This window comes from Pinus tabuliformis, chromosome 5_1 (genome assembly GCF_031772625.1).
Source record: "Pinus tabuliformis cultivar Carrire ecotype Pingquan chromosome 5_1, CPIR1, whole genome shotgun sequence".
NCBI classification, from domain to species: domain Eukaryota; kingdom Viridiplantae; phylum Streptophyta; class Pinopsida; order Pinales; family Pinaceae; genus Pinus; species Pinus tabuliformis.
The window spans coordinates 177,462,477-177,483,879 of NC_142305.1; positions in this window are offsets into that span (position 1 = coordinate 177,462,477).

Below are 21,403 nucleotides of genomic sequence, written 5' to 3' on the forward strand. Positions count from 1 at the left end.
AAGCTTCTAAAATGACACTTGGATCAGAAGATTCGCCTAATGATGAGTTAAGAGGTTCTAAAACTCCAAGTGGAAGGCAGAAACTCCGAGTGAAGGACTGAAGAACAACTGGAGTTGAAGAGGACGACAAGTCACACATCAAGCTGACTTATCTTCACTCCAAAACTCTATATAAGGATCTCATCCCATGGGATCTGGAGGCCGGAATTTAGTGCAAAGAATTGCTGTTGGTTTACAGTTGAGAGTATTGGGTGATTGCTTGAGGGAGGTGAAGAAGAGATTTCTCTCTGTCGAGAAGGTGATGCTGGATTGGACCTCTCATGGTTGTATCACTGCCTGAACCTTACTTCCATATATTAATAAAGCATTTGAGGTTCTTATATTCGCATGTGTTTCAATGGTGTATTGTCTTACTTGCGTCTTTGATTTATGCTAATCCTTGAATCGATTATGAATGCATGCTTCTTGTAGTTTCCTTTTCTTGTCTTATTTGCAGGATCTCGTGTAGCTGGGCCCATGAAAAGACTTGGAGCTGGGAGCAAGCGGCAATCAAAGGAGATTGGATCGACCATTTGCGTAAGACATTGGTAAGTGGATCTCTTCCTTTTATCCCTTGCATGTCATAAAGAAGAAACTTTAGATAGCTTTGCTTTCAGCTGTTGCTAAGGAACTGTCACCCTTAGAGTGGGTTAGGGTCATTCCGAGTTGGATACTTTCCCCCACAACAGACTGGCGACTCCGCTGGGGATCGTGTCTTGTTGGTAGCTTGTGTATTCTTGCTATTTATCTCTTGAACAAAGGGAGTACCGAATCGAACTGCATTCGAATCCTTCGAATGCAAAGTAGAGGGCAGCTACTCTAGCCCAGTGCTGGGCATGTTCATGATTTAAAGAGCTGATCCACAAGGACTCTTTTTAGCTCTTTGTGATAGTGTTCATCTTCCTCAATCATCCTCTAGAGTATACTTGACTGATAGCTTCTGATTTGGCCAAAAACTGTTGATTTTTGAGCAAACTGTGACCCGAAATCTGAGTGAGACGAGAGTTGTCTCATCAGTGCAGCTGTAGCAAAGGCTACCTACGCTGCAACGTAGGTCCCGAAGGGGCTACCTACGCTGCATGTCAGATTGACAGTGCAGTACCTGTGCTGATCCAGTTTTGCCTTGTGCAACAGGGGTTCCCCACTGTCTGTTGCCCAGTTTTCAATATTGTTTTTGCAGCCTGCTGTCAACCTGTATACCCGGCTGAAACTACCTTTCTTTGCCCTCATTCCACCTCAGTTGTATGTTGAAACCATGATTGTTCTTGTTGTATTTCTTGCTTTCATTCACAGTTTCCCGTAGCGAAAGTGAACTAGTCTTGCTATGACCTCTTGGATCTAGACCTGTAATAAAGTGTCGTTGTGATTCTAAGAGCTAGTTTATTGCTGTTCATAGCTGCTTGAGCATTTGCTTTCGTTATATGGTTTGGATTTTAGTATTTCTTGTGTTTGAAACGAGTGAATCTTAAGGTGTTCTTTTGATTATTGGACAAATACTTGTTTGCTTTCGCTTGAAATAGGATTCGAAATCGTACAACAGCTTTCTTTTTGTAATACACCAACATTAAGAGAGAAGAAAAGAAATACTTGCATTGTGCATGTGCATATTTGATAGTTTGCATGTCGATTTAGGAAATTGCATCAGTGTGTGCTCTATGATCTGTTTGAAAAGATGATGTCTTTCTTTTCCCTCAGTAGTTAAGATTTTCATAAAGTTGAAAGAATTGAAAAAGCTTGCTTATCATTCTTAGACTGCATTTAGGAGTTGTATCATACATCACGTGGTGATCCATAAAGGCAAACTGTTAAGCAAGATCAACCTAAAAAGAACTGAATTTATCTAACAACGCTTTGAAACATAACGAAACACAGTAGAGGTCTAGGTAGAGACGTGAACCGGCGTCGTTAAACATAGTGACTATCGATCTCTACGAAGGTGGGTGATTTCTCCTGAGGGATGAGAGCGCTAATACGGATTTGTGCCCCCGCGTACCGTCGCGTATATTGGGGGACCCCTATAGGAACAAAGCCTTTATCCATAGGAAGCCGTGTCGGCCGCCCTACTGATCGCGATGCAGTGAACACAACATTCACGAAGATCGACCACTCGTACCGTAAAACGTATTTTGTGGTTTCGCGAAAGGTTTGGCACACCCTCTGCCTAGAACTCCAGAGTAGTTTCTTTTGGCCTTTTTCAAACTCTATAACTGAAAAAGTCCATCCGAGCATTTGTCACTTCGGGCTCGTTAATACATCGAAGGAGACTAGAGTCATCTTTAGCTTTTTCTCGACTCTTAAAAAGTGAAAAAGCAAGTTGTGTCTAAAGCATCGTCATATAAAATTCATTCTAAACGGAACATAATTACCCCTGATTCCTACGTTGATCTTAAGGTTGAGAACATGGAACACACCAACCAAGGGATTCCACATGATGGGACCCCTAGCCCTTTCTCCTCTTGGGGAGAAGTTGGTGCGCCCCACATGGCTGCATTGTCGCTTCCAGGACTGACAATTGGCCTGCCAGTTTGGCTATTCTCAACCACTATAGTTCAGACCACCACGGTTCCTGAATAGTCGAGTCAACAGTTAGACCAGTCTAGAGCTACCCTCCAACCTTCCACTTCTTATAGATCTTCCTACGATCCTTCCTCAATCCTTCCTCTTCGAAAGGTCGAGCCGCCGAAAGCGGAGCTCCCATAGAAAAGAAGAAGGAAAAGAAGAAGAAAGAAAAGAAGCAGAAGGAGCCAAAGGCGCCTGGGGGCAAGCAAAAGGCATCTAACAAAAATCCACACACAGCATGGACCGGGCCCAAATCGCCATGTGTCATATGTAGAGGGGACCACCTCCACCGTGATTGTCCCAGTATTCCCCGGATACTAAGGGACTGGTCCCCTCGTTTGCACAGTTCAGAAGCGTCAACCTCTGACAACCAGGTTGAAGGCTTACCGTCGACCAACGAAAGTGAAGGTCCTAGACGACAAAGGGGAATGAGATTCCCCTGCGAACTGTGTGAAGGCAATCACACCCTCCGCCGTTGTCCCTTTTTAGATGAAGCAAAGAGAGTTTTGGAAGATCAACCGGTTGCACCGTTGTTACTTCCTCCTGGATACCAAAAACTCGCGCCAAGTCCTTCGTTGGTCGAAAATACAGCTGCCCCGCTCATAGGGCCAGCTGAAGTGTCAGTCACTGAAAGTGAACCTACTAAATCCGGACCGGACGAAAGTCCAAACGTCGAAACGGCAGTTGACCCGGTTCTCCCTTCAGAAGTTTCATCTTCAAATACCACAGTCGCTGAAGATTCATCTTCAGCTGACACCCCTACCGAAGAGAGTAAGGATGACACCGTCCAGATTCTTTTCATTAACATCGATTCTAATGAACGTCAGGGCAATGTGCCCACTCCTTTATCGCAGGAAGGAGCATCGTCAGGAACATACCCGGCCGTATATTCGGTCCCACCACCAAGCAACCTGGTTGTGTCCTTTGATTGGAACCAACTAGGCAGACCCCGGTTACCAGCCAATATACCATTTAGAATTATAGTCCAAATATACAAAATGGTGATGGCTGGGACTATCATTGATGAAGGGGCGCCTGTGAGTATCCTGTCCTCTATTGCTTGGAAAGCACTGGGTTGCCCAGCGCTATTGCCTGGGATAAGAAATCTCTCGGGTTTTGACAAAGGAACCAGTCGACCATTAGGGATTCTGCCTAATGTGCCTCTTACCTTGAAAGGGAAGGCTGTCAAGATGAATTTGATGGTCGTCCAAGGACCCTTGGATTATAACCTACTCCTTGGACGAGACTACATATATTGCATGGAAGCAATAGTCTCCTCACTCTTTCGAATAATGTGTTTTCCATACGAAGGAAGAATGGTCAAGCTCGTAGACCAACTTTCATTTCCGGGATCACGCATCGCAAATAGTCACATACCTATCCTGAATGGTCTATTTGATCAAGAAAGGTCTCTACCTCCGGTTCTTCTTCCTGATGAGTGCGAGTAATTCGGGAAAGTAGGGCCGGAACCCAGGGGGCATGCATCCTGGTCTGCTGAGGTCAGAAAAAACCTTGGGTGTAAAGTAGAATTTCCGCGGGAGAATATGACTAGTCCGTACCCCGTCCCCTCCTTCATCCTCGTAAAACAGAAGGGCCGGTAAGAGCTCTCATGCGGAAGAAGGGGCTGTTAGGAATGGGGTTGTTCTGGAAAAAGATTCTTTTGTTAAAGTTAAGTGTGTGGCGGAAGCGCCGTCATTCACCTTTGTCTAAATAAGTAGGCTCTGCCAAAGAAGGGGATCCGTTTGCGGCAGCAAGTAGTAACCATCTTTGGGTAAAAGGCAAGCCTCACCCATTAAAACAAATGTTTTAAAGGATAAGTAGGGGCAGCCTCCAAAGAAAGGGATTCAATTGCTGCAACAAATTGTAACCATCTTTGTGTAACCTAATGATAGACATCGCCGAAGAAAGTTTCTGTTTGAAAGAATTAGCAGAACGATCTTCGGATAACCTGAAAGAGGTAAGCCTCACCCGTTGAAAACAAGGGTTTTTGACGGATAAGTAGGGGCGACCTTGAAATTAGACTTACACCTGGGGGCATGCAAACCTCTTGGAATGCAAGCACGGGCGGCTTTTTAGTTTTAGGTAGGACTAACCCCTCTAACCCGTAGGATAGGCCGATACCCAGCTTGCACAAAGAGAGGATATGGAGCAAAGCGAAGGGAGATGAAGCTCCTTAAAAAATAACGATCTTCCAGGAGACCTTCCTACTTTATGACTGGTAAAAACGAGCAGTTTTGGCAAAGTTCATGCTCGTTAAAAAATAAACGCAAACATGAGCAGTTTTGGCAAAGTTCATGCTCGTTAAAAAATAAACGCAAAACCGAGCAGTTTTAGCAAGAGTTCATGCTCGTTAAAAAATAAACGCACATGTGAGCAAGCTTCCCCCAGAGTTCAAGCTCATTAAGAAAAATGAACCAGTAAATAACCATCTGAGACCGTAAATTCATCAGCCATAAAAACCTTGGTCGTGTTTGCACCGTCACCTCCACCTTTCATTTGGCCGATCATTCACATCCACTTGATTGTTTACCTATTTTGAGGAACAGCTGCGAAGAGTGATTTCACTTAGCCATCCTTGTAATACTGCCGTGATTGGAAAATTCCAACCTGTACCTGGAATCTGCTGCTATCCCTGTTTATCACTCGTTCCTCAAAAGACGAGTCTTCTTTGAGCTCTTTTCAATGACTCGTAAAATATGAAAAGTTTGCCGAGTTTTGGCCTTCCAGCTTGTTAAAAGGACCGGAAGAGCTATCCCTCCTCTAGATTTTAATCTTTTTGGACCTGAGGGATTATTGCACAAAAATATCGAGCGCTTGTCTAGTTCGGCTAGATAAAGATATCGAACATTCATCCCTTCTATATTGTTTTATACTTTTTCGAACTTAAGGGATTAGATGACGAAAAAGGACCCCTAGAGTCCACTTTATGTACCCTTTTCAGACTCTCTAAAAATGAAAAGGACCGAGTTGTCTTTGTCGCTGGGCTCGTTAAAAATATTATATAGCGACAAACTTGTCTTTAGACGAGAACGAGTTTCCCTATCGTTAAGCTCGTTAAAAAATAGCGATGGGCTTGCCCGAAGGGCAGGTTATAGAACAAGCATATGTTATCCTCCTCAAGCTTGACAAAAATAAAGAGGTACTGGTCAGAAATGACTGGGGAAAAATTGGGAAGAACCTCAAAGCTTAATGGTAGCAAGTCGCTCTTGAACATGACACTTTTGCCTCCGTAAATAACGGGTTGGGTTATTATCATTCACCGGTCCCTTCACCATGGTCTCGCCATACCATCCATACATGGGGTAATGCTACCGATCCATCACATCAGTGTCGTTATATGTTCAAGAGATGTCATTCAGAAAGTGTCAACCAGGTCCCATCCACTACCATACATCATCTTTCATCCTTCCATGACCGCCACCCTGAATCATATTTCACAGATCGTTTTCACCATCATCACTAGCTCCGTTCCGTGTCACTGATGTGGGATTCATTAAGGCCCTCCTTTGACGGATCACTTCTTGTCGACATCAGCTCATTATCCAAGAAGTTGATCTAGGAACACCCCCTCAGTACTTTGAAGCTTGCATGCCTCAATGGCAAGTTTCTCACTTCGGACAATAGGTATACATTAATGACCTTCGACCGGGAGACTTTGCGTGGTGTTCGACGTCAGATCCTATATTCACGCCACGTGAATTGTGCTGCAGTACCTTGAGGGTCATCATCATTATCGGTGATTCCTCTCGCGCTTGTTAAAGGTTTACATTATTGACTGGTAATCAAGCGATGTCTTTCCATGTTCGACTTCAAGAAATTCTCACATGGATCGACTTGTACCAAGAGTGAAGATCGGACAAGTTTGAAGACCCCGGATCTAGAGTCATCCATCCGGGCTGCGATATATATTCAGGAGATAAAAACATAGAAATGTGCAGCAGATGATCATCCTACTAAAAGGATGATAATTAAAAGCAGAGAATTATCAGTCTATTATCAGACGATCGTCTGTTTATGTACAGCAAATGTATTTATAAAGCTGAGCATGGGAAATGCCCGCATCAGCTAGATCATGAAAAGAAAGTATGAAAAGATAATGTATTGTATTGTATTTTGTTACAGGTCACCTCCCGACGATTGAATGAACTTCAGATCCTCCTAATAAAGCATTTCACCCGATAAACGACCTCATACTTTAGGGGGCAACTGTTATAGACATTTTTGTGCCTTACGGCATGGAGCATGAAATGTCAATAATCTGAGGGATCCAAAGTCCCTAAACATGTTGTTCTTACCCTTAGAGGAACAAGGTCAGCAAACCACAGCACTGCAAATCAGTTCTCCACTGGAAAACACTCAAAAACAGGTCAATTTTGGATCAAAGCATCTGCTCCACTAAGCATCTGCGCTGAATGTCAAAAGCTCTATGGTGTACCTGCGTTGCATAGCAAGTGGAACAAAGGCTACCTGCGCTGGGCGTACTTTGACATGTGGAGGAATCTTTTCTCAATGTGCCAGTGCCCAGGAAGCTTCTAAAATGACACTTGGATCAGAAGATTCGCCTAATGATGAGTTAAGAGGTTCTAAAACTCCAAGTGGAAGGCAGAAACTCCGAGTGAAGGACTGAAGAACAACTGGAGTTGAAGGGGATGACAAGTCACACATCAAGCTGACTTATCTTCACTCCAAAACTCTATATAAGGATCTCATCCCATGGGATCTGGAGGCCAGAATTTAGTGCAAAGAATTGTTGTTGGTTTACAGTTGAGAGTATTGGGTGATTGCTTGAGGGAGGTGAAGAAGAGATTTCTCTCCGTCGGGAAGGTGATGCTGGATTGGACCTCTCATGGTTGTATCACCGCCTGAACCTTACTTCGATATATTAATAAAGCATTTGAGGTTCTTCTATTCGCATGTGTTTCAATGGTGTATTGTCTTACTTGCGTCTTTGATTTATGCTAATCCTTGAATCGATTATGAATGCATGCTTCTTGTAGTTTCCTTTTCTTGTCTTATTTGTAGGATCTCGTGTAGTTGGGCCCGTGAAAAGACTTGGAGCTGGGAGCAAGCGGCAATCAAAGGAGATTGGATCGACCATTTGCGCAAGACATCGGTAAGTGGATCTCTTCCTTTTATCCCTTGCATGTCATAAAGAAGAAACTTTAGATAGCTTTGCTTTCAGCTGTTGCTAAGGAACTGTCACCCTTAGAGTGGGTTAGGGTCATTCCGAGTTGGATACTTTCCCCCACAACACCGCTATGGAAAGAAAACAACAAGTGGGAGAATGTTGGGTTGTGTTATATTCTTTCCACAACTAGCCCACGTAGTTAACCGGGGGTTAGAGGGGGGGAGGTCACACGGGGTTTGAGGGGTACCCATAACCCCACTTTATGGGCTCCAGGGCAACGCCCCGAAAAATTTTGGTTTTGGACCCTATGTTAGGTTGGGCGGGCCGACTGATGGTTTTGTGCATGATTTTCGCACATGTTTTTGGACGTGATGGTTTTCGGTCCATGGTTTTGGACACGATGGTTTTTCAGTCCATGGTATTGGATGCTTCGGCATGTATAAATATGTATTGTAACATTGAAAGGAATATAATGAAAAATCAAGTTGGTAGTCCCGGTTTTGGGATCCAGGGAAAAATCTTTGTGTATATGTGTTTTATGTGTTATGCTCTCGCATTTTTTATTTTATGTGTTTTAGAATTCATATGCAGGTAATTTCTGTACAGGGTTAAAACCTACATCTTGGAGGTATATTTTCATGACTTGATTGTATTTGGGCTGGTTAAGTGCCACGTAGCAAGCTTGCACTTGATGCTGGATACCTATCGAAGATACCAAATCGTGCTCAATCCCAAGAAGTGTTTGTTTTGCGTTCCTTTCGGGAACCTATTGGGGCATGTGGTTTGCAGACAACGACTTATGGTAGACCCTGTGAAGATCGTAGTGATACTAATCTTGGAAGTGCTGAGGAGTGTGAAATAGCTGCGCGCTACTCTGGGACATACGGGATATTACAGGAAGTTTATCAAAAGCTATGCCCAGCTCATCATGCCGATGGAAAAATTGTTGAAGAAGGATGTCACATTCTGCTAGAACAATGGCTGTAAGAAAAGCTTGGATATATTGAAAGAAAAGATGGTTACCACACCGATTCTAGTCTTCCCGAACTTGAAGAAAGAGTTTCATGTACACGTCAATGTGTCATGTATAGCGCTGGGAGTAGTACTAACATAGGATGGCGAAGAAGGCTTGGACCACCCAGAGAAGAACTACTCTATCACTGAATGCGAGGGGCTAGCTATGGTGTATGCACTCCAGAAGTACCGACACTACTTGCTAGGAGGCCATTTTAAGATGTATATGGATCACTCTACGCAGAAGTACCTAGTCAATAAGCCTATGTTGGGGGCAAGAATCTGCAGATGGCTCTTATTGTTCCAAGAGTATGATTTTGAAGTTGTTGTGAAGCCTGGACAATTGAACACGGGACCACACCATCTGTCGCACATCGAAACAGGGGAGGAGCCTACTAATTTGGATGAAGGATTTCCTAATGCACACCTATTTGCAGTGCGTGTCGCGAATGGTCATTTTGAGGATATAATACACTTCCTAACAACAGGAACTGCACTAGAACGATACTCTGTCTAGCAAAAGAAGGAATTAGTGGTGCGCATGGAAGATTTCTCTGTCATTGTTGGGCATCTATACAAGATGGGGACTGATGAAATTTTGCAATGGTATGTACCTGATTTTGAATGAAGCAGCATCCTTGCGGATGCTCATGTGGGTGCCGCAGGAGGACATTATGCAGGGACAGCGACTGCACAGAAGATTCTGCGCACAGGGTTATGGTGGCCAACCCTTCATCAGGATTCAAATGAATATTGCAAGGCGTGTGATGTATGTCAAAGAATGGGCAGGCCATCGTGAAGGGATGAAATGCCTTTGAATCCACAAATGATGTTGCAATCCTTCAAAAAGTGGGCGATAGATTTTGTAGGACCCATTCAGCCACAAGGGAAGACAGGAGCGAGGTACATTATCACTGCGATCGAGTGTTTGACTCGTTGGGTAGAAGCGCAGCTGGTGAAGGATTGCACGGGCGCAATGGCTGTGAAGTTCCTATTTGAGCATGTACTAACACGATTTGGATGTCCTAAGATCTTGATGAGTGATCGTGGTACACACTTCCTCAATGAAATGATCAGTGCACTAACAGAGGAATTTCAGGTATATCACCAGAAGCATACACCTTATCACCCACAGGTTAATGAGACAGTGGATGTGTTCAACAAAGTGCTTGAAAATGCACAGACCAAGGTTTGTAATGCTCAACGAAGTGATTAGGATCTACGCATACCTGTAGTATTGTGGGCTTATCGAACGACATGCAAGAAATTGATGGGACAAACCCCTTTTAGGCCTGTCTACGTTGTGGAAGTTGTAATGCCTATGGAATACATCATGCCTAGTCTGCGCATAGCAGCGTCCACAGGTATGATAGGTCACAGAGGCCTGGAAGAGAGGCTCGCATAGTTGGATGAACATGAAGAAGAAATATTTTTGGTTGGATTTCACCAGCAGGTCCAAAAAAAGTGTGAAAAGGCATGGCATGATTGACACATCAAGCTCTGCACATTTAAGGTAAATGATATGGTTTTGTTGTATGATAGTAAGTTTGATAAATTCCACGAAAAATTTAGGATGCACTGGTTAGGGCCTTATGTTATTAAGGAGACTACCGGCAGAGGAATGGGACAGCTGGTCAAGTTAAATGGAGAACCCTTCCCGGGAAAGGTGAATGGCAGTCGCTTGAAGCCATACACCAACGGTCCGACCATGTGACTAAATGAAAGTAGCATAGTCTTAGCGCTCCAAGCAGCTAAAAGGAGGCATGGGACTATAAACTACACTGCCCAAGTTTGGGAGATGTGTAATGGGAAGATGGTGCAAAGCAAGGACGTGTCACTGGGTCCACGACGGTGTGGAGGGAGCTACACTACCTAGGCGAAAATCATGCAGGTTAACTAGAAAGTGACTATTAAAGTCATTTTTCATGAAAAGACGGCAGAAGTGAGGCCAAATGGAGCGGGCGGTCGGCATTTAAGATGAAATTTATGGCTTAGATCCTTGAGCATTTGCTGCCAATCTGGCATTTATGAACCGATTTCGGGGGGACCAGTCAGATTTGAATTCAAATTTCCCTATAAATTACAAATGGTTGTCGAGCAAGAAACACTTGGCATTTTATGTATTCGACTGTTAAGCTCTCAGACGCCTATGGACCTAGAGTTTTTCGAGGCTCTCAAACAGACTCCTACATTTCCAAACTTGCCTAAGACGTTGCAAGTACTGATAGAGAGTGTTATGTCATCATCCCTAGAAGTTAGCAATACACAACAAGTGGTAGAAGAGCCGGCACAAGAGATGGAGAAGCAGGCCAAAGAAGTTGCGCCAAAAGTAGCTAAAGTACTGGTAGAGGTCCCTAAATCCCTGAGGACACCAAGACCAGAGCCAACCCCAACCAAGGAGACCATGAAAGATAATAAGGGCAAGCAGCCTACCATCCTAATGCGTGTGTTGCCGAGACGAAACCCAACAAAGCCCACTGCCTAAGAGAAAGGCAAGGCTATAAACCTAGAGGCAGAAGAGGAGGATATCGAAGATATCCCCATGGACGATGAGGATGTGGGGGTGGAAATAGAGGAGGTCGAAGCCCAGGGTGTGGAACTTATTACATGGTTGCCGGCGTATGTCCGTCCATGCAAGCCTAAGTCCAAGGTCCCAAAGGACATTGATGAAAGTAAGACTCCCCTACAAACCCCTTCGCTACCGGATGAAATCACTTTTGACGGTTTGTGTTTGGCATAGGTGCCCACATTAAAGCTCGAAGACTGGGACTTGGAAAACCATGACAAGTTCTCGCACCTGGTAACCGAGCAGTTGATGCATCGCATCATAGAAACAAAGATGGGGATGACTGCATTGGATCTGTGGAAGTGGCTCAGAGGAGTAGAGAAGGTAGGATTACTCAACCTGCTCTAGGTGCCACACTATAACCACACCCCTGTGACAGTTTTAGTCATCAAGCAGCTATTGTGCTTGGTGCATGATGGGTGTCTGTGGCTGGAGGAGCCAATACCCATCACCAATATGTTGATTCACTGCATATTTCTCCTGCCGTATACAAGCGAAAATCAAGCGATGATCTTTGGTGGAAAGGGTGGCAAGCTGGTGAACAAGTTGTGTGAGTACGCAATCTCCAGGATCTGTGACCCCGCTGTGAAGGTGGCAACAAAGATCCTTGCAGGAAAGGTGATGCGAAAGTCCTGCGCCGACGAGGTTTCGGCGCCTGTCATCGTGCTCACACAGTAGTGCACAGAAGGAGTCCAATTTAACTGGTCGGACTACCTTCATGGCAATTTCCTGGCCAATTGCTGCAAAGCACAAGAGAAAAGCAAGACATTCCACTATGCGTGGCTCTTGTTATTGATTTTGCTCGTAGCATGGGAGCTACCAGAAGAGAGAAATTTCCCCTTAGTTACACTGGACCTTCCTGAAGTAGTGAAGTATGCTTCGCTGTGGGCAATCAAGGATGCGAAGCGTGTTCGGGACAACGAAATATTCTAGATCCTAATGGAAATGAATATAAGGATGGCTATCAATCGCAAGCTGTGATTTTCGCCCACGGTATATGCTAACCTGCAGAGCTATGCCAAATTCAAAGCTGATATCCATTAGATATTAAACAGGGCATGGAAGGAACCTATGCCAAAGTGGTACGACTTGTCATACCTAGCCACAGATGATGCCATCGATGCAGTGTTGGATAAATGGTCAGCAGAGTGGCACACCTCCATAAACTTGGTGGTGGGTGGAAGCAAGTCTGCCACACAAAAGAAGAAGGACGAGGCCAAGTTGAAGATGGTGCAGCTGGTCAAGAAGAGGAAGAAGAAGGCCGCTAAGAAGGCTAAGGTAGAGCAGATATGAAAGGAGGTGGGAAAATAGACAGGTGGTACAAAGTGGGGCTCTGACAAAGCCGCGTGGTCGCCTTCACCTACAACTGAAGAAGAGGACACAGAGCAGCACGACATGGACCCTAAGGAGACGTCCGACTGTATCAAGCGCTTGAGAGAGCCAATAAAGGGAGGGTCTAGAAGGAAATCCAAGGCGACCAAGACATCGTTGGACCCCATCACCCTAATGGAAGGAGACTTATACGACATTGGTGACACAGTTAGAGATGTCACCATGGAGGCCCTACATAAATTTGAAAAGCAGCAGTAGGTCGTCCTAGGGGCCATCTAGACTAGACTGTAGGAGTTGCAGGCCCATGCATTGCAAGTTTGTATGACGTCTACCAGCTTGGCTATCGACATATCAGAGGCTTTCGACATGCTGTGCATGAATTCTTCTAGTGCGCTAGTGCTTCCGGATGGAGCACTAACAACATAAGATGAGGCTGACAGGCCCACTGTCGACACCTTGATGGGAGTGGGATTGAACCTGGTAGTGCTTTCCTGTGAAGCACTACACTCCTTGAAAGATGGATTAATTGCCGAGCTGAGGGCCCGTGAGCACCACGCCCTGCAAGTTATCAGCGAACAAAAAATAAAAAATGAGTAGATGGCCTTACAGAGGGATGCTGCCATCGCCGCCAAGGCTGAGGCAACTAGCCAGTGACAAAAGATCATATAGGTCATGGAGGAGGCCTACAAAATGGTCCTGGAATTTGCCATTCCAGAGGAGGAGCCAGTAGAGGTCCGCATTCGTAAATTAGCCACAAGAGTGCATGACACTCAGATAGAGATGGCGTAGGTTTAGTTGGAGCTAAAATTGTAGATTACAGAGCTCCAATTGAGGGCTCAGCTTTCAACACCACTAGAGGTCAAGGAACAATAGGTGGCCACTGTCTCAAAAGCAGTCGCGGCAATGGAGATTGTAGTAGCAGACTACACCTAGTTGTTTGAATAGTCGTTTGAGGTCCTGACCAGCTTGTAGGAGAACCCAAATATCCAGAGGCTCGAGATAGAAGTGCATGAACTCTAACAACACTATGATGAAGTTAAGCGCACACTACAAACCATCGTGCTGACATAGAGGTTAGCCAAGCTACAGGAAGCCAAGCAGCTGAAGGAACAGGTGGATGCAGTGCTGCACAAGGAAAGAATGTTGAAGGTGCGACTAAAGCCCTGGCTGGAGGAAGTTTATGCAATCACTGGAAACATTGAAGGAAAGCTTGCGACTCTGCAAACGACGCAACAACAGCTTCAGGCTGACAGTGCAGGGGTAGTAACTGAGAAGAAAATCAAAGATGTGAAGCAAGCAGTAGCTCAGTGCATAGCTGAGGTTGCGTAATTAGGGTCGAGATGGACAGGCTTCTTGCAAAGATATTTACGCCTACCGAGTGACTCGAGGGTGAGTCACGATGTTTGTGTTGGGGGCCTATTGGGAGCGGGATCCCCCAATGGAAGTTTTGGGGCTAAAAGCCCATGTTTAAGTCAATTTTTTGTAATATTATTATAAAGACTCCACATTTTGTGGTTGGGGAGTGCAAAGGTATTAGGTGTCACAAAGGGTAGTCCTCCCTTAGTTTTGTAAAGTAAAGTCAGCTGTAAGAAATCTACCCATGGTCCGTAGACCATGTATAAAAAGAGCTAAGCTCTAAGCAGTTAGTAAGATAGCATGAGGAAGAGAGTCACAACTTTAGAGCAAGAAGTTTAAGTCTTGGGTTGTAGCATAGGTAGAGCCTCTGTAGCTAAATGCGCAGAGACCTAGGGTAGAAGTCCGCAACTAAATGTGCAGATCCCTGTAGCTATGTGTGTAGGGTGAATAGATTCTGTAACACTTGAAAGATATCAATAAGAGGAGTTATTCTGCAATCTCTCTGTGTTTATTCTGTTAATGGGTTTGGATATGTTTTGTATGAATTTCTTTTATTACACTTATATGATGCGTGAATGATTGTAGTTACATTGAATAATTGGATGCAATCACAAATATCTTCTTACGCGATGATAAATTTAAGTATTTGACAAGATAAGAAAATCACTTAGGGTATTTGAGGAATCTGCATGGCATGCTGCCATAGCAGTGCGAAAGTACCCAAGCCACAGGTTAGGGCTGTGCGAAGGTCGACCGTATACTTTCGCGAAGGTATTGAAGGTTGGAACAAAGGGTTTGTCTTACAAGCCCTAGAGTGAGATCACCTACGTGAAGGCAGGGATAGAAGAGATCAAACGACATCACAACCATCTCAAGGGTGTGGAAACTTGGTTCCAGCATCCCCCCATACTGCTTCAGGTGAGACTTCGATCCGCACTCCATGGGCTGATGCCGAAAGGGTCAGTAGTGTAGGGATTTGTTTGGCTAATTAATGTTGAACCTGGGTCAGTCCCCCTCAAGCCAACAGGAGCTTTTTCTACGCAAAAGTCCCCCATGGATAGATAAAGGTTGTCTTATCTTGGTCAGCAAGTGCAATTTTTATCTGGTTGTAACCATAAAAACTGTCCATAAAAGAAAATATTTCACTCTTAGCGCATTCATCAATGATCTGGTATATGAAAGGAGTGGGGTAATTATCCTTTGGATAGGCACGATTCAGGTCACAGTAATCAATGCAAATGTGAATAGTGCCTTTTTTCTTTGTCATGGGTACGGTATTAGACACCTAATCTGTAAGAGGGATTGGATAAATAAATCCAGCTTTAAGAAGGTTTTCAACTTCACCCTTGATGGCGACTACTTTTCTAGGGTGCACTGGACGAAGCCATTGGAGAATAGGCTTTACATGAGGGTAAGTTGGAATTTCGTGCACGACTATACTTGGGTCAATGTTGGGCATTTCTTCATATGAGCATTGTTATAGACAAATTTGTGCCTTACAGCAACAAGCATGAATTGTCAATAATCCAAGGGATCCAAAGTTCCCTAAACATGATGTTCCTACCCCTAGAGGAACAAGGTCAGCAAACCAACAGCTCTCAGATCAGTTCTCCACTTGAAAACACTCAAAAACAAGCAATCCTGAAATCAAAGCAGGTGCTCCACTAGGTTTCTGCGCTGAAACTCAGTTGCTCCATGGTGTACCTGCGTTGCAAAGCAAGTGGAACAAAGGCCACCTGCGCTGAGCGAGATGGGACAAGTGGCACACTGAGTCATTGCTCTGGAATCTTCCAAAAATGACACTTGGATCAGGTATTTCACCTTGTGATGAGTCAGAGGCTCTGTTTCTCCAAGTGGACTCAAGAACTGAAGATCAACTAAAGATTAACTGAAGAGAGAGAGGACACAAGGCAGCTACACATCAGTTGCAAGCTGACTCATCCTTTCTCAATTCATCTATATATTGAGCTCTCTCCTATGAGCTCAAGAGGCTGGAATTTTGTGCAAAGTAATGATATGCTGTTGGTTTCACTATTGAGTTATTGGGTGATTGTTTGAGAGAGGTGAAGAGGAGAAATTCTTTTTGCTGGGAGGTGTTGCTGGGTTGGAGCCTTCAATGGTTGTAATACTCTCAGAACCTTTACTTCTTCATTAATAAAAGCTATTGAGGTTCTTCTATGTGCTCTTGTTTCAATAATATATTGTGATGATTGCATGTTTGGTTTACACTAATCCATGAACCAGTTATGATTGCATGCCTCTTGTAGTTTCCTTCTTTGTTATTTTGTAGGATCTCATTGCAGCTGGGCAAGCAAAAGAACAAGGAGCTAGGAGCAAGTGGCCAAAGAGAAGAGTTTGGATTCGACATTAAGCGCAAGGCAACGGTTAGTGCATTTCTCCATTCTCTTTTGCTTTCATAAAGAAGTAAACATTAAGTAGTTTGTTTTACAGTTGTTGCTAAGGAACTATCACCCTTAGAGTGGGATAGGGTCATCCGAGTCGGATACTTTTCCCTACAACAAACTGGCGACTCCGATGGGGATCGTATCCGTTTGATTGTGTTTGTAGTATTTTGCTATTCATTTCCTGAACAAAAGAGTACCAAATCGAAAAGCTTTTGACTATATCAAAAGCGAAGTAGAGGGCAGCTACTCTAGCTCATTTCTGAGCAAGTTCATGATTTGAAGAGCTGATCTGCAAGGATCCTTGTAAACTCTTAGTGATAGCTTTTCACCTTCCTAATCATCCCTTTGAGTGTGCTTGACTGATTGCTTCTGATTTGAGCAAAAACTGTGCATTTTTGAGAAAATTATGACCCGGAAACTGTGAAAACGCAACTTTCGTTTTCCAAAGCAGGTAGTACACAGGCTACCTGCTTTGCAACGCAAGTCCCGAAGGGGCTACCTGCACTGAGAGCCAGATTGGCTGTGCAGCACCTGCGTTGACCCAAATTTGCCTAGTGCTGTTGGGATTTCCTCCTTTTCTCTTGCCTGTTTTCACTATTGATTTGGCTGCCAGTTACCAGTCTTGCACCTGTTCTGAAACCAATATTACTTGCCATCATTCTGCCTCTGTTATATAACGAAATTGTACTTGTTCTTTGTATTTCTTACTCATTCACAATTTCCCATAACGAAGAGTAAACTAGTCTTGCTTTTGGCCTCTTAGATCTGAACCTGTGTTAGGCATTTTGCTGGTCTAAAGAGTTAGCTTGTTTGCTGTCCATAGCTGATTAGTCATTTTACTTTCGTCATTATGGTTTGATTTCATGTATTTCCAGTGATTAAGCAAGTGAATCTTAAGGTGTCTTTTGATTTTGGACAAGCTTGTTTACTTTCGCTTTAAATCGAAATCAAAGTTATATAACAACTTTCTTTTTGTAACCCATCCACATTAAGAAAGGGAAAAGAAAATACATGCATTGTGCATTTTGCATTTGAAAAAGTTTGCATGATGATTTAGGAGAAAGTGCATTAGTTTGTGCTGTATGAACTGTGTGAAAAGATTTGCCTTTCTTCTCCCTCAATAGTTAAGATTTTCATCAGTCAAAAAGATTTGAAAAAGCTTGCTTCTCATCTTAGGCTGCATTTAGGAATTGTTCATATACATCTCGTGGTGAACCTCGAAAGGCAAACTTTAAAAAGATCAACTTAAAATATACTGAATGAACCTAACAACGCATTTGAAACATAACGCAAACACATAGAGGTCTAGGTAGAGACGTGTTCCGGCGTCGTTAAACATAGTGACTGTCGATCTCTACGAAGGTGGGTGATTCCTCCTGAGAGTCGGTGGCACTAATACGGACTTGTGCTCCCACGTACCGTCGCGTATATATTGGGAGACCCCTATAGGCATTTATCCTTTATCCTTAGGAAGCCGTGTCAACTTCCCTACTGATCGCGATGCAGTGAACACAGCATTCACGAAGATCGACCACCCGTACCGTAAAACGTATTCTGTGGTTTCGCGAAAGGTTTGGCACACCCTCTGCCTAGATCTCCAGAGCAGTTTCTTTTGGCCTTTTTCAAACTCTATAACTGAAAAGGTCCAACCGAGCATTTGTCACTTCGGGCTCGTTAATACATCGAAGGAGACTAGAGTCATCTTTAGCTTTTTCTCGACTCTTAAAACATGAAAAAGCAAAGTTATGTTTAAAAGCGTCTAGTAAAATTCATTCAAATCGGAAACACAAATTTTCCCCTTTATATTTTAGTTGATCGAGTAATCCGCAATCGTGGAAGAAATTCAATTGAATATCCGTCGTTCTCGGAGGCTTGCGAGTCAACCATCTTTGTCTCCAGAATCGAAAACAATCCGGACAAAGCGAGCTCGTCGAACCAGTTCAAAATCTCCTTTAAAAGTTAGAACAAGTGTTCCGACAACATCTGAGATTCTGGTTACTCCAAACATTTCCGGAAATCCTGCCTCTATAGAAGAAGTTCAACCACCACAGAAGGACAGTAATACTGATCCTAGTCTGGGGGAAATACTTGTATAACTGAACCAGTTCCATCTGTAACTGGTCCAGAGAGTTTTGTTCCTCAAACATCTGTCGCTGTTGATATAACCCCTTCTTCGGCACTGGAAATCTTTTACGGACCTGACGGTCTTCCTCTTCCACCTGGTATGATTGCGATAGAGGAAATTATAGAGGAATCGCAAGTATCCACTCCAATTCATTTTGGAGTAGGGGTCACTCTATTTCCTGCTACAACAGAAGTTTGTCCATCACCAGTGGAAGTTCCTGTAGAATCACTAGGCAATCAATTGGATAGACTTAAAATGTCTGAACAACTGTCAACATCTAGGACTGTGTCAAATGACACGGCGACAGCAGAATTACCTACTGCGAATCCAACAATGTTCGCTGGCATACCATCTGTCCCAACTAGCTCTCAATCGCTAGAAGGAGTCCACCAAGAGACTATCTCGACAGTATGGTCTGTTCCTGTTTGTTCCGGAGTAATGTCTGGTAACTCTTATGGTGAGACTCATCAAATTGACCCTTTTGGGAATCTAATTAGGCCATCTAGTCCTCCAGGACAATCAATTGCCTTGAGTTCTGGATTACCACCGTATGGGGGGCAGTATGCCTTTTCATTACCCCCTCTGGGAGGGTACCCATACGGGAGTTCTCAACCTTACTCAAGTTATGGTGGAATTGCAACGAGTAGTTGGGTACCTATGCTATCCCAGCCACCAAGAGTTGTATATTCTATGCAACAGTGTGTACCTGTGACGAACATCCCAACTACACCGGCTATTGTAACCGTGTCGCAAGTTCAAACGATGCCTGTTGTATGTCAACCTCAGATTTCTCAGGTTCTCATGCAACAGCCCCTTGACCCTGCGACCCAACCACAATCGCCTACTGGTGGGGAAACACAAGTACAATCGGGTACAAGTACCCCACATCTTGGTCCAATGGTTAGTGTAGCACAACAACCCATGGTATCGCAACCGTGGATAGTGCAATACCAACAGCCACAATTCCAGCAAGTGTACCAAGGTTCTGAACAGAAAATCTTTGCGAATACTGGACAACCATATATCCAAAATGGTCAAAATCAACCACTTTATAGTGGTCAAGTCCATCAACCGTATCAGTCATACCAACATCAACTCCATTATGGTTGTATGCAAAGACCAACTGTTCAGGCGATTCCATCGTACCCTGGTTACGCTTCACCTAACTTGAATCAACAGTTACCATTCGTGGCGACTTTAGAATTTCCTGATTTACATCGATTAACCAATGATCCAATTGCTTACGCCCCATGTTGGCCAGTGATCCCACATAAACTTCCATCCGACATTCCTAAATTCAATGGAAATCCAGGTGAAGACCCATCGAATCATGTGATGACATTTCATCTGTGGTGTTCGTCGAACACTCTAAATGATGATTCGATAAGGCCTCGCCTCTTTCAGAGGACATTGACAGGTCCAGTGGCAAAATGGTATATAGAATTGCCAAGAGCTTCGTTCGACAATTTTAGCTCCCTTGCCACGACATTCTTAACCCACTTTCAATTACCAATAAGGTATGAACGGGAACAGAGATATTGACTAATTTCAAACAGACAATCGCAACTCATATATCAGATCATATACATGAGTGGCGACGTCGACGAAGAATGGTTAAAACATACATTCCTGATCAGCTTTTAGCTAAGTGGTTCATAAAGTCGTTACTTCCGGCCATAACGGAAGATGTGGCGAAGGGAGGAGTCGTAACAGAAGAGCAGGTTATTGCTCGTGCGCAATATTTGGACTTAGTATATACTCAGTCCGGCACACTCTATGACAAAATACCAGATGCCCCTAGACCAGAGTTTTCAATCCCTCCTCCTCCTATATCAAATAGTGACTCTCATGCCGGAGATGGCGTGATTGGCACGACAAACTCGAATTCGAAAAAGGCCAATCAAAAGAAGGCCCGTAAAGATTCGAATCAAAATGCGCATGAAGAAGTTCTTGCTTCAGAAGTAAATGCCGTATCGACAGATAAGGGCAAAGAAACCAATCAACCAGGGAGCAAGAAGAAACAAAACAAAGGGAAGAAGAATAAACAAGGTGAGTCATCTCCTAAGAAAAATTCTTCAAACCCTCCTGGGAATAGGAAACGGTATCCATGTCAAATATGCGATGACAAAGATCACAACACTAAGGATTGCCCATTCAAAGCTGAGCTAAAGAGGTTCTTTAAAAGTCCTGATGCCTCGACTGTGTCAAGTGATCAATTTCCTAACCCAGGTCAAAATCTGGTTGATAGAGAAAACACTTCCCCATCTCAAGTGCTTATGTTGTCGATTTCAAAACAGCAAAATGATGCTTTGATTTTGACAAGGAACAAAGATTACGGGAATCCACAGGTGTCGAACGATAAAGGTAAAGATCAACCTAGCAGTTCGACAACAACTTCGGCAGAAGTTGTACCCCCCATCACGCATGAATTAACAATAAAACCGCCAAAGGGAGTAGTGCACAAGTCGACCTTTAATCCTCGAGCCAGAGCGGCACAGCATTATAACATAGTGGAAGATTTGGCGCAATCGCCATCTGCTATGTCGACTCTTGAGGTACTACAACATTGCCCATCCCAAAGGCAGGCATTGTTATCAGCAATTGGTGGGGTGGATCCTAAAGATTCCAATCTAGTGTCCTTTGATCACAAAGGGTATGATCCTCAGTTACCAGCTCAACTAGCTTTCCTCGTCCAAGTGAAAGCCCTCAACAAAACAGTTCATAGAACGATTATTGATGAGGGGGCATCAACATGTATTATGTCGATGAGTTGCTGGAAAACTTTAGGATCTCCAACCTTGTCGCGATCATCGACAACATTAAAAGCATTCGACGGAAGGATATATACCCCTTACGGTATCCTTAGTAACCTGAAAGTT